At 43.0% G+C, this 16,637-nt stretch overlaps 1 protein-coding gene across 7 annotated transcripts in view; it reads left to right on the forward strand.

Moving 5' to 3' along the window:
- The window catches only part of Snap47 (synaptosome associated protein 47), a 111,801-nt gene that overhangs the window by 8,698 nt on the left and 86,466 nt on the right, over positions 1 to 16,637 (forward strand). The window contains exon 1 of one of the 7 annotated variants that reach the window (XM_048801347.1): positions 87 to 727. The exons of the other annotated variants lie outside the window; for them this stretch is intronic. The gene's annotated coding sequence lies outside the window, so the exon portion shown is untranslated. Of the gene's footprint in view, positions 1 to 86; positions 728 to 16,637 lie in introns of those variants that run through there. 7 annotated transcript variants of the gene reach the window in all.

The raw sequence follows: 16,637 nt of genomic DNA on the forward strand, positions 1-16,637 counted from the left end.
CCTCTCTCTCCCCCTCTCCCTCCCATCCCCCTATTTTGGGTACTTAGGACTGAACACACTTTATCCCTGAGCTACATCCCCAGTCCTTTATCTTTTGAGACAGTGCCTTGTTAAGTTGCTGAGCCTTGCTTCAAACTTGCAATCCTCCTGCCTCACAACCTGCTGAGTTGTTGGGAGTATAGGCATGCGCCACTGCGCACAGCTTCAGATGGCACCTTTCTTATCTGGGACAAGGCCCCACTGACCAATCCTGAGATTATGATGGACAGACTACACCTGATCAACATCATCTGTGTTGGCAGCTTCAAAAAGCCTCCAGCTATGCAAATCCCCAACCCTTGTTTTCATTCTCCTTTGTATAAAACCTCAAGTCATTATTAGCCCCCAAGACATGGTTAAGGACGTGGGTGCCCTTGTCTTCCCCGTGTAGCTGCTACAAAGTTTCTTTCATGTTTTCACCGTTACCTTTTCTGTTTGGTTTTAGCAAGTGGCCATACTTGAATTGTGGGATACCCAGAGTCAGGCCTCTGCCTAGGACTCTGGTATCCGTGCTCTTTTGACGAAGAGAGGATTATTTTTTTTTAATAGGAAAAGGCCATGTCCAGTTAGGCAGGTATGAGTGGAAGGACCAGGAAAAGACACAGAAAACCAGTGCCTATACAACTTGGATGCCTGAGACCAGGAGTAGTGTCCAGGAGGTCCTGACATGAAGACTTCTGGGAGTCGGGTAGGGGAATGCATTTTGCAGTGTAAGAACAAGCATGGGCATTGGGTGGCCATCTGGAGGCCACTGGTGACTGACATGTCGGGGGAGTGATGGGAATAAGAGCATTCTGGAGGCACTTAGGTATTGGTGGGGGGAGGTCAGAAAGCAGTGTCTCTTCTGGGGCCTGGATGATGGTATCTGAGGGAGACCTGTGTGTGTGTGGTTCTCCCTCTCTAGTACTGGGGGTAAAACTCAAGGGCACTCTACTACTGAGCTACATCCCCAGCCCTTTTTATTTTGAAATAGGGTCTCGCTAAGTTGCCCAGGTTGGCCTTGAACTTGTGATCCTCTTGTCTCAGCCTCCTGAGTCACTGGGATGACAGGAGTGTGTTACAGCACATGGCTGTGTGTGTGTGTGTAAGTTGGAGATCTTAGAGCATGTTTGTGAACTGATGAGGTGACCTAGGGAATGGCTGGCTGACTGCACACTGCAGGGCATGTCTGGCTGCCACGTGTTTGTAAATGAAGTTGTATTGGGACACCCACCGTCCTTGTTTTGATGTGTTGTCTGACTGTTTGCCCTCTACAGTGGCAGAGGTGAGTGACTATGGCAGACCCATGGCCTGTGAGATCTAAAGTACTTGCCATTTGGCTTGTAACAGATCAAGTTTGCAGAACCGGGTACGGGGGAGATGCAGTTGTTGGTGTTAGAGAGAAGTGGGTTGGAATGGAGAGCTCAGGAGGACGGCTTGGCCTTATAGGAGGGCAGGAACCCCCTTCCTGAGGAGTCTGCATGAGTGATTGTATGTCAGGGGCAGGAGGTGACGAGGAAGGACATGGAGGTTTTGTACACACTTGGAAGATTTCCGGTGCATGGTGGGAATGTTTTTTTCTCGCTTCTGTCCTTCCACTTAGTGTCCATTTACTTTGGTTTTCTGGGAAAGGTGCCCTGGAGATCTGTGGTAGGAAAAGTTGTGGCCACACATTTCTCCTTTTGCTGCTTTCTTGATATTTCACATTTGAATACTTTTCTCCTATTTATTATCTATAATGTCATAAGGACATAAGGACAAGTGCTTCCTCATCTTTTATTTTTCTGTCCTTTTCTCTGAATTTTAAAGTGTCTTACTGCTGGTGGTGTTCTGAAGTCTTTTAGTTATTCTACCAGAGAGAGTAAACAGAGGCCCAGTAGGTGAGGTTACTTTTCCAAAGTTACAAAGTTTGTGATAAAGTGAAGGAGCTGAGTAGGAGCCTCAGAAAGCTTTCTCTGTCGCTAGGTAAGGTAATTCTTTGGGGGAATTTGTGAACAATTTCACTTCACACTCATGGACTACCTCCATGAGGTATATGCTCAGGAAGTCACTTGTGGTCAGGTAATTATTCACTTTCCATAATGTGTGTAGCAGTGTGATTGAATGAAATATATATTTTTTCTGTTTTCTGGCAGTCAACTCCTAAGAAACTTGGGAATCTCTGAAATGATAAAGTCTTTTTGTCTGCTGAAGAGCCCCCGCTGGCCAGCAGCCCCAGGTAGCTTCAGGATGAGACTCATCACTGAAAGACCAAGCGCAGGTTCCAGGTTGGGAATTTCAGCCCCATCCCTAGCCTCCAGAGAAGGGAGAGGAGCTGAAGGTTGATTTGATTAGCAATGGCCAGTGATTTAATCTATGAAGCTCATGGATTGAAACTTCCATGAAAACCCAAAAGCACAGGATTCTGAGAGCTTCCTGGTAGGTAAATGTGGGGAGGTTCCTGGAGGGTGGTACCCAGGGAGGGCATGGAGGCCTCTTCCCCACACCTTACACAAGTGTTTCCCAGAGTTCATTGAACCACTTGAGCAAGCTGATCAAACCCAGGGAGAGGGTTATAGAATTCTGATCTATAGCTGGGGGTCAGAGCACAGGTTAAGGCAGCCTGGACTGGCAATTGACATGAAATGGGGACCATCTTAGGAAACTGAGTCCTCAACCTGTGGGATCTGATCCTGTCTCAAGCAGGCAGTGTCAGAATTGAGTTGGGTTAGAGAACTGTCCACTTTAGAACTGATAGCTGGATGGGGTGTGGGGAAAACCCACTGTACATGTGGTGTCAGAAGTGATCTTTGTTGAGTATAGTAGGAGGAACCCAATGTGAGTTTGTTTTTGTTTTTTTTTTCCCTGCATGTACCCAGGCATTGAACCATTTAATGAGCCATGATCACCCCATCCCCACACGTATGGGTGTGACCAGGTAGTAAGGAGCCCCTTTCAGCTGAAACAACAGGGCAAGGCCATCCTCAGGGGCCAACTGGCACTCAAGCATGGAGCTCTTCACCTTTGGTGCTTTTCTTAGACTTTGAGGACATGGCTGAGTTGAAGTAGCTCAACCTCTAATTTTGAGAAGTGGTGCCACTGGCTTGTGGAGGGTGACACTCGTGACCTTTGCCTGTGCTGTGGCCACTGTACTTACTGGGGTACATGCAGGTTATTTGTAGCACTAAATGTTTCAGCACCTGCCCCTGCCCACTTTTAATATGGGATTGAAAAATTCAGGTGCTTTACCACTGAGCTACATCTCTAGCATTTTTTATTTTGAGATGGGGTCTCACTGAGTGGCTGAGGCTGGCTTTGTTGTTTGTTTTGCTCAGGACCATTTTTGCTATTCTGCAATCTTTCTGCCCTAGCCTTCTGAATTGCTGGGATAACAGGCGTGTGCCACTGGGTCTGGCTGCTCCTGTCTCTTGAGTCACTACAGTGGAGGGTTCCAGTGTATGTTTCCAAATTCAGGGACCTGTTGCCCAGGATTCACTGTGATTTATCCATGTGTTGGGAGATACTAAGACATTGGAAAGGCTTGTCCTGTTGGAGAACTTTTGTGTGGACCTGGGGTATGCTGGGAGCTGTGGGGAGGGTGGTCCTGCTAGAGGCACTTCTTCCTCAGATTCAAGACTACTTTCTATACAGAAAGAAAAGATGTCTTCTATAACTGAGAAAATTTCCTCAGTGTTCCAGTGACATCAGGTTGTTAACTTCCTGGCTTTCTTAGGGTGAGAGTAAAAGTATTTTGTTTATTTTTAATGTGGAGGTTCCCTTTGGTATGGCTAAGGACAGGTTCGTAGGAGTCCTAGCTTAGGATCCCCGTAGGACCAAGGTCCCATCTGTGATCTGGGATTATTTCTAAGGTTTCTTCAACCCTGATAACTGTGTTACTTTTAAGACTCATTTTATTTTTTTGATGATGACAAAATCTAGTACATCAGCTTTTTTTGCAGTGTGTCCTGATTTCAGGAATTAGTAACTGGTAAAGCTGTGTTCTGGTACTTTGCTCATATCTGGGAAATATGGCTAAGAGAAAGCCTAAGATGAATTGTATTACCAGAGAAGTTGAATTTATTTAAGAGCAGACTTGTTGGAATTTTCATTTAGCTCTAACCTGGCCCCTCAATTTTGTGTATGTTGAGCATGCCATTATGTAAAGTTTGCCTTCTTCCTGTTCTCATCTTCATCATCACGTTTGCTTGTTTCTGTGGCTACCTGTTGTCTGAGGCCAACTCTGATCACGTGGTAAAAATGAAAGCCAGGTGGCAGGTTCTGGGTATGGTGATGCCCTACCAGTCATAGAGAATTCAGGACACAGTGACAGTCTCCTCAGACCCCTAACTGACCAGCTGCTGTGTCACTCTGATTTGTTCAGCTTGTCTTGTACAGTACTTGATGGAGACTGCTGTCAGTGGGACTCCAAGCACAGGAGATGGCCACTCAGCAGGATGAACCTTAGCAATGCCCCAGAATCCCAGATGCACAAATGTGGCAAACCATGAGTGCCTGTCATAAAGAAGTCACTGAACAAGGACTCAGAATAGAATATGGTTTTCATTCTCCAAAGCTTCCAGTCAAACCAGAGGTACCAAATCATGTCCCAAGCGCATTAAGCCTCTGCAACACCCCCTCCCCCCACCCCCGTGGGAAGGAAGAGAGGGGAGAGGGTTAGGGTCAGGGAGAGGAGAGGGCCAGGTGGCTCTTCTCACCTTGGGCAGAACACTGTGGTTGCATCGGGGGTGGGGAAGTGGGGTACTTCTACAAGCTTATGTTGAGAATTGGCTTTGCATACATGGATTAATTTCTGGGTTCTCTATTCTGTTACAAAGGTATGAGTGTCATTTTTATGCCATGCTTTGGTTACTATGGCTTTGTAATATGATTTTACTTTTGTTTTTTGTTTGTTTTTCCAGTACTAGGGATTGAACCTAGGGCTTGCCACGTGCTAGGCAAATACTCTACCATTGAGCTACATCCCCAATCCTTGTAGAATATGTTTCGAAGTCAGACATTATGATGCCTCTAGCTTTATTGTTTGTTTTGCTCATTTTCACTATTCTGGGTCTTCTATGGTTCCATGTGAATTTTAGGATTGTTTTTCTACTTCTGTGAAGAATACCTTTGGCATTTTTATGGAGACTACATTGAACTTATAGGTCACTTTGGGTACTATAAGCATTTTAATAATATCCTTCCAACCCATGAACACATAATATCTTCCCTCTTGTGTATGTCCTCTATAATTTCTTTTAGCAGTATCTGTTAGAAATATCGGGTGCTGTGAGGAATCAAACACGTGCTCAGAATTAACTCAGCAAGGCAAACTTTACTTCTGTAGAAGGATGTGCTACCAAAAAAATCTGGCAAGCAAGAACACACAGATTGGGTACAACTAGCATTTTACCCCTAGTGCACAAAGTCCCTCCCCGAGTTCCTCACTGGCTGAGTACAATGGGATGTACAGTCTTTCCCAGTGTCACCTAAGTTTTACTGTCTCCTATTGGGTTATTTAAAGAAATCTACTTTTAGCTGTTCCTACCCTCTTTGTTCTCCTGTGGTGGGAAGGCCTTCTTGGGGTGCATGCATTCTAACATGTGTATAGCTTTTACTTCTTTACCTAAGTTACTATTTCTATATTTTTTTTTTTTTTTTTGTACTGGGGATTTAACCCAGAGGCACTTAACCACTGAGACATGTCCCCAACCCCTTTTATTTTTTATTTTGAGACGGTCTTGCCAAGTTGTTTAGGGCCTCACTAAGTTGCTGAGGCTGGCTTTGAACTTCTGATCCTTCCACCTCAGCCTCATGAGTTGCTGGTACTATAGGTATGAACCACCATGCCTGGCCCTAAATTACTATTTCTTAACAGAGATTTCTGTCTCTGTTAGTTAGGCTGACCCCTTCCCCCACCTTCTGTTTGGCAAGAGACTATGCAGGTGCATAGACTTTGGATCTGCCATATCCATAGGTGTGGTGCTATTGTGTGTCTTTGCATTCTGCTTTCTTTCCCCTCTGGCTGCCTTTCTTAATCCCAGTTTTACATTTAAGGCTAAATATTATTCTGAAAGTGGACCACTAGACTTTCTATTTCTCACAATGTCTGATAATTTTCTTTGTAGAGATCTTTGACTTCCTTTGTTACAGTTATCCCCAATTCATCCTTGTCTTATAAGTATTATGAATGAGATTGCTCTCTTGATTTCTTTTTCAGCAATCTTGTTGTCAGAATGTAAAATGTTACTGATTTTTGTATGTGGACTTTGTGTTTTGAAACTTTACTGAATTTGTTTATCAGTTCTAACAGCTTTTCGATAGGGTCATTAGGGTTTTGTTTGGAGATCTAACCCAGTGCCCAACACATGCAAGGCAAGTGCTCTCCCGCTGAGCTAAACCTGTAAACCTAGGGTTTTCTTTCTTACTTGCCCCCCGCCTTTTGTTTGTTTGTTTTTATATTTGGGTATTGAACCCAGGGGTACTTATTCTCTGATCCATGTCCCCAGTCCTTTTTATTTTTTATTGTGAGACAGGATCTTACTAAGTTGCCTAGAACCTTGCTAAATTGCAGAGGCTGGTGTCAAACTTGCGATCCTCCTGCCTCAGTCTCCTAAGTCACTGGGATTACAGGTGTGTACAACTGTACTTGGCAGACCTGGGGTTCTACACTAATTCATATCATCTGCGAACATAACTGGACTTCCTTTCTTCCAATTTGAATGCCTTTTTTCTCTTCCCTAATTGCTTTTGTTGAGCCTCTCCTACTGTATTGAGTAAGAGTAGTGATGGTAGACATCCTTGTCTNGATCTAAGATAAACAACTATAAAAAGAGACAAGACGGGTACAGTGGCACACATCTGTAATCCCAAGAACTTGGGAGGCTGAGGCAGAAGGATCCTGAGTCCAAAGCAGCCTCAGCAACTTAGTGAGGCCCTAAGCAATTTAGCAAGACCCTGTCTCAAAATAAAAAATAAAAATAAAAAGGGCTGAGAATATGGCTCAGTGGTCCAGTGCTTCTGGATTAAATCTCAGGTAGACAGACAGACACACACACACACACACACACACACACACACAAGCAAGAAAAAGAAAAATATTTAAAATTTTACCTTTTAATTTCTTCAGTTACCTACTGTTCATTTGGGAGCATGTTCATTTTCCATGTATCTGTAGATTTTCCACTTTTTTTTTGTTTGGTACCAGGGATTGAATCCAGGGGCACTCAACCAGTGAGCCACATCCCTAGCACTTTTTTAATATTTTATTTTGAGACAGGGTCTTGCTAAATTGCTTAGGGCCTTGCTAAGTTGCTGAGGCTGCTTTGGACTCAGGATCCTTCTGCCTCAGCCTCCCAAGTTCTTGGGATTACAGATGTGTGCCACTGTACCCGTCTTGTCTCTTTTTATAGTTGTTTATCTTAGATCTGCTTTATCTGACACTACTGTAGCTATTCTTGCTTATTTTACTTTCCATTTGCAAGGTTTATGTTTTTACAGCATTTCACTTTCAGTCTGTATCTTTACCAATGAAGTGAGTTTTTTATATAGTTGGGTTTTGTTTACTTGGGGGTTTTGTTATTGTTGTTTTTATTGTGTTAGGGATTGAACCCAGGGCCTTACACATGTGAGGCAAGTACTGTACCAGCTGAGCTATATCCCCAGCCTCTTGAGTTTTATTTTTGTTTGGTATTAGGGATTTGAACCCAGAGATGCACTACCACTGAGCTGCATCCCCAGCCCTTTTTATTTTTCATTTTGAGACAGGGCCTCACTGAATAACTAAGGACCTTGCGAAGTTGCTGAGACTGACTTCGAACTGCAGTCTTCCTGCCTCACCTCCTGAGTCACTGGGGTTACAGGTGTGTGCATTCACATCCAGCTGTGAGGGAAATCTTCCCGGTTCCCACTGGGAGAGGCTACGCAAGGCAGGGAGATATGGTACTTGTAGCCTCTCTCCTGGGACTGCAGGATGCTGTGGGTCTGTCTTTTTTTTTTTTTTTTTTTTAATTGGTTGTTCAAAACATTACAAAGCTCATGACATATCATCTTTCATACATTTGATTCAAGTGAGTTATGAACTCCCATTTTTACCCCAAATACAAATTGCAGAATCACATCAGTTACACATTCACATTTTTACATAATGCCATATTAGTGACTGTTGTATTCTGTGCCTTTCCCCTACTATCCCCCCTCCCCTCCCCTCCCACCTTCCCTCTCTACCTCATCTGCTGTTGTTCAGATCTCTCCCTTGTTTTTTTTCTCCCCCTTTCCCCTCACAACCTCTTGTATGTGATTTTGTATAACATTGAGGGTTTCCTTCTGTTTCCATGCAATTTCCCTTCTCTCTCCCTTTCCCTCCCACCACTCGTCTCTGTTTAATGTTAATCTTTTCCTCATGCTCTTCCTCCCTGCTCAGTTCTTAGTTGCTCTCCTTAAATCAAAGAAGACATTTGGCATTTGTTTTTTAAGGATTGGCTAGCTTCACTTAGCATAATCTGCTCTAATGCCATCCATTTCCTTGCAAATTCCATGATTTTGTCATTTTTTAGTGCTGTGTAATACTCCATTGTGTATAAATGCCACATTTTTTTTTATCCATTCATCTATTGAAGGGCATCTAGATTGGTTCCACAGTCTAACTATTGTGAATTGTGCTGCTATGATCATTGATGTGGCAGTATCCCTATAGTACGCTCTCTTAAGGTCTTCAGGGAATAGTCCGAGAAGGGCGATAGCTGGGTCAAATGGTGGTTCCATTCCCAGCTTTCCCAGGAATCTCCATACTGCTTTCCAAATTGGCCCCACCAATTTGCAGTCCCACCAGCAATGTACAAGTGTACCCTTTTCCCCACATCCTCGCCAGCACTTATTGTTGTTTGACTTCATAATGGCTGCCAGTCTTACTGGAGTGAGATGGTATCCTAGGGTGGTTTTGATTTGCATTTCTCTGACTGCTAAGGATGGTGAGCATTTTTTCATGTACTTATTGATTGATTGTATGTTCTCCTCTGAGAAGTGTCTGTTCAGGTCCTTGTCCCATTTGTTGATTAGGTTATTTGTTATCTTATTGTTTAATTTTTTGAGTTCTTTGTATATTGTGGAAATTAGGGCTCTATCTGAAGTGTGAGGAGTAAAAATTTGTTCCTAGGATGTAGGCTCCCTATTTACTTCTCTTGTTGTTTCTCTTGCTGAGAAAAAACTTCTTAGTTTAAGTAAGTCCCATTTGTTTATTCTTGTTATTAACTCTTGGGCTATGGGCGTCCTATTAAGGAATTTGGAGCCCGACCCCACAATATGTAGATCGGAGCCAACTTTTTCTTCTATCAGGAGCAGAGTCTCTGATTTGATTTAAAGCTCTTTGATCCATTTTGAGTTAAGTTTTGTGCATGGCGAGAGAAAGGGGTTTAGCTTCATTTTGTTGCATATGGATTTCCAGTTTTCCCAGCACCATTTGTTGAAGATGCTATCCTTCCTCCATTGCATGCTTTTAGCCCCTTTATCAAATATAAGAAAGTTGTAATTTTGTGGATTGGTCTCTGTGTCCTCTATTCTGTACCATTGGTCCACCTGCCTGTTTTGGTACCAGTACTATGTTTTTTTTGTTACTATTGCTCTGTAGTACAGTTTGAAATCTGGTATCACTATACCTCCAGATTCACACTTCCTGCTTAAAATTGCTTTTGCTATTCTGGGTCTTTTGTTTTTCCATATGAATTTCATGATTGCTATATCTATTTCTACAAGAAATGCTGTTGGGATTTTGATTGGCATTGCATTGAACCTGTAGAGAACTTTGGGTAATATCGCCATTTTGATGATGTTAGTTCTGCCTATCCATGAACAGGGTATAATTTTCCATCTTCTAAGATCGTCTTCTATTTCTCTCTTTAGGGTTCTGTAGTTTTCATTGTATAAATCTTTCACCTCTTTTGTTAGGTTGATTCCCAAGTATTTTATTTTATTTTTTTTTGAGGATATTGTGAATGGGGTGGTTTTCCTCATTTCCATTTCAAAAGTTTTGTTGCTGATATACAGGAATGCCCTTGATTTATGCGTGTTGATTTATATCCTGCCACTTTGCTGAATTCATTTATTAGTTCTAGTAGTTTCTTTGTAGACCCTTTTGGATCTTCTAGGTATAGAATCATGTCGTCAGCAAATAGTGATAATTTAAGTTCTTCTTTTCCTGTTTTTATGCCTTTAATTTCTTTTGTCTGTCTAATTGCTCTGGCTAGTATTTCAAGAACTAAATTGAATAGAAGTGGTGAGAGAGGGCATCCCTGTCTTGTTCCAGATTTTAGAGGGAATTCCTTCAGTTTTTCTCCATTTAGGATGATGCTAGCCTGAGGCTTAGCATATATAGCTTTTACATTGTTGAGGTATGTTCCTGTTATCCCTAGTTTTTCTAGTGTTTTGAACATAAAGGGGATGCTGTACTTTGTCGAATGCTTTTTCTGCATCTATCGAGATGATCATGTGGTTCTTATCGTTAAGTCTATTGATGTGGTGAATAACATTTATTGATTTCCATATATTGAACCAGCCTTGCATCCCAGGGATGAATCCTACTTGATAATGGTGCACAATTTTTTTGATATGCTTTTGTATTCGATTCACCAGGATTTTATTGAGAATTTTTGCATCTAAGTTCATTAGAGATATTGGTCTGTAGTTTTCTTTCTTTGAAGTGTCTTTGTCTGGTTTTGGGATCAGGGTGATGTTGGCCTCATAGAATGAATTTGGAAGAGCTCCTTCTTTTTCTATTTCTTGAAATAGCTTGAAAGTATTGGTATTAATTCTTCTTTGAAGGTTTTGTAAAACTCCGCTGTATACCCATCCGGTCCAGGGCTTTTCTTGGTTGGTAGTTTTTTGATTGCTTCTTCTATTTCTTCCTTTGTTATTGGTCTGTTTAAATTGTGTGTGTCTTCCTGACTCAATCTGGGCAGATCATATGACTTAAGAAATTTATTGATATCTTCACTATCTTCTATTTTATTGGAATATAGAGTTTCAAACTACTTTCTAATTATCTTCTGTATTTCTGTAGTGTCTGTTGTGATATTGCCTTTTTCATCCCGTATGTTAGTAATTTGAGTTCTCTCCTTCTCTTCGTTAGCATGGCTAAGGGTCTGTCGATCTTATTTATTTTTTCAAAGAACCAACTTTTAGTTTTATCAATTTTTTTCAATGGTTTTTTTTTGTTTCAATTTCGTTGATTTCCACTCTGATTTTAATTATTTCTTGTCTTCTACTACATTTGCTGTTGTTTTGCTCTTCCTTTTCTAGGGTTTTGAGGTGTAGTGTGAGTTCATTTATATGTTGGTTTTTTCTTTTTTTGAGGAATGAACTCCAGGAAATGAATTTCCCTCTTAAAACTGCTTTCATTGTGTCCCATAGATTCCGGTATGTTGTGTCTGAATTGTCGTTTATCTCTAAGAATTTTTTGATTTCCTCCTTTATGTCTTCTGTAACCCATTGATCATTCAGTAACATATTGTTTATTTTCCATGTGATGCAGGATTTTTCCTTCCTTCTTTTTTCATTGATTTCCAGTTTCATTCCATTATGATCAGATATGGTGCATGGTATTATCTCCACTCCTTTATATTTACTAAGAGTTGCCCTATGGCATAATATATGATCTATCTTTGAGTACGATCCATGTGCTGCTGAGAAGAACGTGTATCCACTTGATGATGGTTGATATATTCTATATATGTCGGTTAAGTCTAGGTTATTGATTGTGTCATTGAGTTCTATAGTTTCTTTATTCAGCTTTTGTCTGGAGGATCTGTCTAATGGCGAGAGCGGTGTGTTGAAGTCACCCATAATTATTGTGTTGTGGTCAATTTGACTTTTGAACTTGAGGAGAGTTTGTTTTATGAACGTTGCTGCACCATTATTTGGTGCATATAAATTGATAATTGTTATGTCTTGTTGGTGAATAGTTCCTTTTAACAGGATATAGTGTCCTTCTTTATCCCTTTTGATTAACTTAGGTTTGAAGTTGATTTTATTCGATATGAGTATGGCCACTCCTGCTTGCTTCCGAGGGCCATGTGAGTGGTATGATTTTTCCCAACCTTTCACCTTCAGCCTGTGTATGTCTTTTCCTATCATATGAGTCTCCTGAAGGCAGCATATTGTTGGATTTGTTTTTTTGATCCAGGTTACCAGCCTGTGTCTCTTGATTGGTGAGTTTAGTCCATTAACATTTAAGGTTACAATTGAAATATGATTTGTACTTCCAGTCATGTTTATTTATTTATTTATTTTAGTTTGGCTAGTTTTTCCTCTTTGGTTATTTTTCTCCCCCTTTACTGAGATACCTCCCACTGTTAGTTTTGGGCGCTATTTTTCAATTCCTCTTCTTGTAGTATTTTGCTCAAAATGCTTTGCAGTGCTGGTTTTCTGGCTGCGAATTCTTTTAGCTTTTGTTTATCGTGAAAGATTTTAATTTCATTGTCAAATCTGAAGCTTAATTTTGCTGGATACAGTATTCTTGGTTGGAATCCATTATTTTTCAGCGTTTGAAATACATTGTTCCAGGATCTTCTCGCTTTCAAAGTCTGTGATGAAAAATCAGTCGTTAACCTAATTGGTTTACCCCTGAATGTAATCTGCCTCCTTTCTCTCGTAGCTTTTAATATTCTCTCCTTGTTCTGTATGTTGGCTATCTTCATAATTATATGTCTTGGAGTTGGTCTATTACGGTTTTGAATGTTTGGGGTCCTGTAGGCTTCCAGGATTTGGCAATCCATTCCATCTTTCATCTCTGGGAAGTTTTCTAGGATTATTTCATTTAATAGGTTGTCCATTCCTTTGGTTTGAACCTCTATACCTTCTTCTATCCCAATGACTCTCAAGTTTGGTTTTTTTATGACATCCCATATCTCTTGGATAGATTGCTCGTGAGATTTAAGCATCTTTTCTGTGTTGACTATATTCTTTTCAAGTTGATAAACTTTGTCTTCATTATCTGATGTTCTGACTTCTACTTGATCTAGTCTATTTGTAATATTCTCGTTTGAGTTTTTAATTTGGTTTATGGTTTCCTGCATTTCTAGGATTACTGTTTGTTTTTTTTTTTTAAATCTCTATCTCCTGGTAAAGCTCGTTCTTTGCAATTTGAATTTGTTTGTTTAGTTCGTTTTCAAAATATACTTTCATTGCTTGGACTTGCTGTCTCATGTCTTCTCTAATATTCCATTCCATCTGAGTTAGGTATGCCTTGAGTTCTTTCTCTGTCCATTTTTCTGATGCCTCTAGGTCCTCCTGTAGATTTAAGTTGTCCTGCATTGTTTGTAATCCTTTTTTCCCTTGTTTTTTCATGTTGTTCACGTTACTTTCCAGCTCTGTTTAACTGCTGTGTTTCTGTTTTCTCCTATAAATTTGTTTTGGTTTTGTATATCTCTGTTGTCTCTCCTTTGTGGTGGGAGACTATGCCTAGAAATGTTGGGCTTTATTGTACTTTAAAGCTGATTCATTCAATTCATAAAAGGCTTCCGGATTCTGTATGCATAGAGTGATTTGTTGTTTGTTCTTAGGACTTTATGTTTAGGTTAGGTGCTATGATGGTATGAGGGTTAGTATGTCTTGGCTACTTTTGAAGATTGCTCTACTGAAGGGGGATACTAACAGGCGATTGGATTAGGGTATTGGTAGTAGCTAGGTATTTAGGAGCCCTATAGACAGCCTCAAAACATTCACCTATTTGCATTTAGACAGTTACACGTAATGGAAGATGTAATGCTTGGGATGAAAGTTGGGGGGTAGGGGAAGGAAGGTGCTCTTAAAAAGAAAGAAGGAGAGAGAGATAGATTAGAGGAGAATGAAAAGAACAATAAAACTTGAAACGGGAAAGAAAGAAAGAAGGAAAAGGGGAAAAAAGAACAGAGAGAGAAGAAAAAAAAATTGAAGTCTTAGAGATCCATTTTCTTCTCTTCCCGTAGGCGGAGCTGTGCCCTCCGAGCCGAGCTTCTGCCCTCTATGTGCCGATAGCAATCCTTGTAAGGCGGCTCCTGGGAGTCTCTCAATCTTGTCAGTCCAGAGCCCTTTCACTTCTCCGGCCCCTCCCCCCTTCCTCCTGTCAGCCGGCCAGCCAGGTCCTGTTCACCGGAAGCGGTTCCCCAAAGATCTAGTTACACTTGCAGCCTCACTGCACGTCCCATTTAAGCCCCAGTGCTGTGGTAAACTGGCGGCTAAGACCTTAGGAGTCGCCGCTGGTGATATGGAGGGTTGGGGATCGGGAATCCCCTCTGCTTCCCGCTGGTGATATGGAGGGTTGGGGATCGGGAATCCACTCTGCTTCCCTACAGACACGCCCCCGGAGAGATCCCTGAGGTTTCCTGGCTGCTTGTATCTGGATGGGGTGGGAGTCACACACGTGCTAAAGTGGATTCCGCTGGGAAGGAATTCCATCGGCCAAACTCCAGTGACGTTACCTCTCTGCTATGGCGGGCCCCAGGCTCCTTGCCGGAGTGTCCGAAGGGAGGGGTGGGAGTGGTCCGTCCCCGGTTGGCCTCAGCTCCTGGCTCGCTATTTCATGAAGGCTTGGCTAGAGACTTCTTCCTGCCAAGCTGTGTCTTGGGAGGCTAGCTGCCGAGTCATGATGGCTGTGGGCAGGCGGCCGCGCCGCGTCGCGCGGACAGCGGCTGGCGGGTCTGGACATCTGCGTCCTGTGGTGGGGATTCACTCGTCTGGGGCAAACTGTCACCTCCAAAAATCCTAGTAACTCCCGGCCGGTCTCTCTTCAGTGGAATTTTGCTAGGAGATTCTCAGCTGGTAGAATCTAAGCGTATCTATGCGTCTCTCTGACCCCATCACTGAGGGGGTACTGAAAGCACTGCCTCTCCACCCGCCGCCATGTTGGATCTCCAAACCTCCTCTTGCGTGTCGGCTACTGTGGCGGCGGGCGTGCAGGACCGTCAGCGCCCAGCAGAGGGCTGCGGGTTGCGGGCGGCAAGAGTCCGTTGGGAGCAGCGCAGCTGAGCTGGATCTGTCTTTTACCTCTTGACACTCATAGGCTTAAGGCTTTTAGTGGCATCAGACTGGTGGTCAGACCTTCAGGCAAATGGCGCCTCGCAGTGGCTGTTGTAGCAGCCTGGGTCCTGGGCTCAGAGAGGGCCAATGTGAGTTCCTTCTTTGGAGTAAAGCAGTTGCTTGGACCTCAGCCAGGCCCCCAGCTGGTGGAAAGCCTATGAGGTCTGTGGAACTCTGCAGTTAGCACTGTAGAGCTGCTATTGCTGCTGTTCTTTTTCCACCTACCTTTTCCAGGGAGCTGGAGTTGTTGCTGCTCTATGCTTTGTTCCTGTCCCTGTGCTGTCTCTGACTCTCCCTTGCTGATTTCCAGAGTTCTCCCTTAGTCACACTCCTCAGATGCAGTCTTGGCTTTGCTGCCTTGATTCTTTTCTGTGGCAGAGGTGAGTTCAGGGCACCTGCACTCAGCCATGGTGTGTCTCCCTCTGCTCCGCGACCTGAATGTCCAGCCACAACCAGTGAGCTGTTGTCTTGGTTCTTTTCTGGCCTGGCGGTGTGTGCAGACACATGTGGGAGGAGCAGTGTCATGACCAGGCAGGCAGGCAGACACAGGGGGACAGTGAGGTGCCGAGAAAAAGTAAAACAGGCAAAGATACATCCAGAGATGGAGGGGAGAGACAGAGTAAGAAAGACAGTGAGAGACAGAGATTCAGACGGGGTGGTGGGGAGAGTGAGAGAGTGAGACAGGGAGAGCGGGAGGGAAAGGGAGAAAAGATACCACATTGATGTTGACCACTATCTACTTGGAAGAGGACTTTTACTCGCCTTACTAGGCCTGGCTCCTGCCAGGCCAGGGCTCTAAACTCACGGTAGAACCTTGTACAAGTCTTCATCCTTTCTTCACTTATATTCTGTATCTGTGCAATGAGCAAGCTGAACCACGTGCTTTATGAGGGTTGATTCAAACCTGTCGTCCATGACATGTCAGAGTGCCTTGATAAGTGTAAATGTAAACATAAAAACGCAGATGGTGCACCTTCACTGCTTATGGCTCATAAAGTTATGTGTGTCATAAACATGTACATGTGCACCTGACTCCATAGTTACACAGAACACTGTGCAATTAGAGTCCAAGACTGGAATGTTTGTCTACAGCATTGTTTACTCTGCGATTAAATACATGTAAACCTGGGCATGTGACACATCTGTAATCCCAGCTACTTGGGGGCTGAGGCAGGAGGATTACAAGTTTGCTCTTAACAAGATCTTCTCTAAAAATAAAAAGGGATGAGTGTAGCTTAGAAGTAGAGCACCCCTGGATTTCATCTACAGTACCAAAAATAAATAAATGTGTGTGCGGAGGTTTCAAGGGGACCCTGTGTGAATCTCACTTGAGTGTGCTATGATGAGGACATCATTGCCATAATGGCATGTCTGTCTGGCCCAAGGAGTGAGGCCCAGGCCCTGGGGCATGCCTTCTCAGGGCTTGCCCAGGTGGGATGGGGCAGAGGGACTCAGGTTGGGGTGACAGGGGAGATACATACAGGTATGGGCATGGCAGCCCTGGCTCTCCTCTCATCCATCTCTACCCCATCTTTGCCTCCTTTGCTTGCCACGGGGAGGCTTTGGCTTTACCCTGGTGCTTCTTTCAGGCTGCT

The sequence above is a fragment of the Marmota marmota genome, unplaced genomic scaffold, assembly GCF_001458135.2.
Source record: "Marmota marmota marmota unplaced genomic scaffold, marMar, whole genome shotgun sequence".
NCBI classification, from domain to species: Eukaryota; Metazoa; Chordata; class Mammalia; order Rodentia; family Sciuridae; genus Marmota; species Marmota marmota.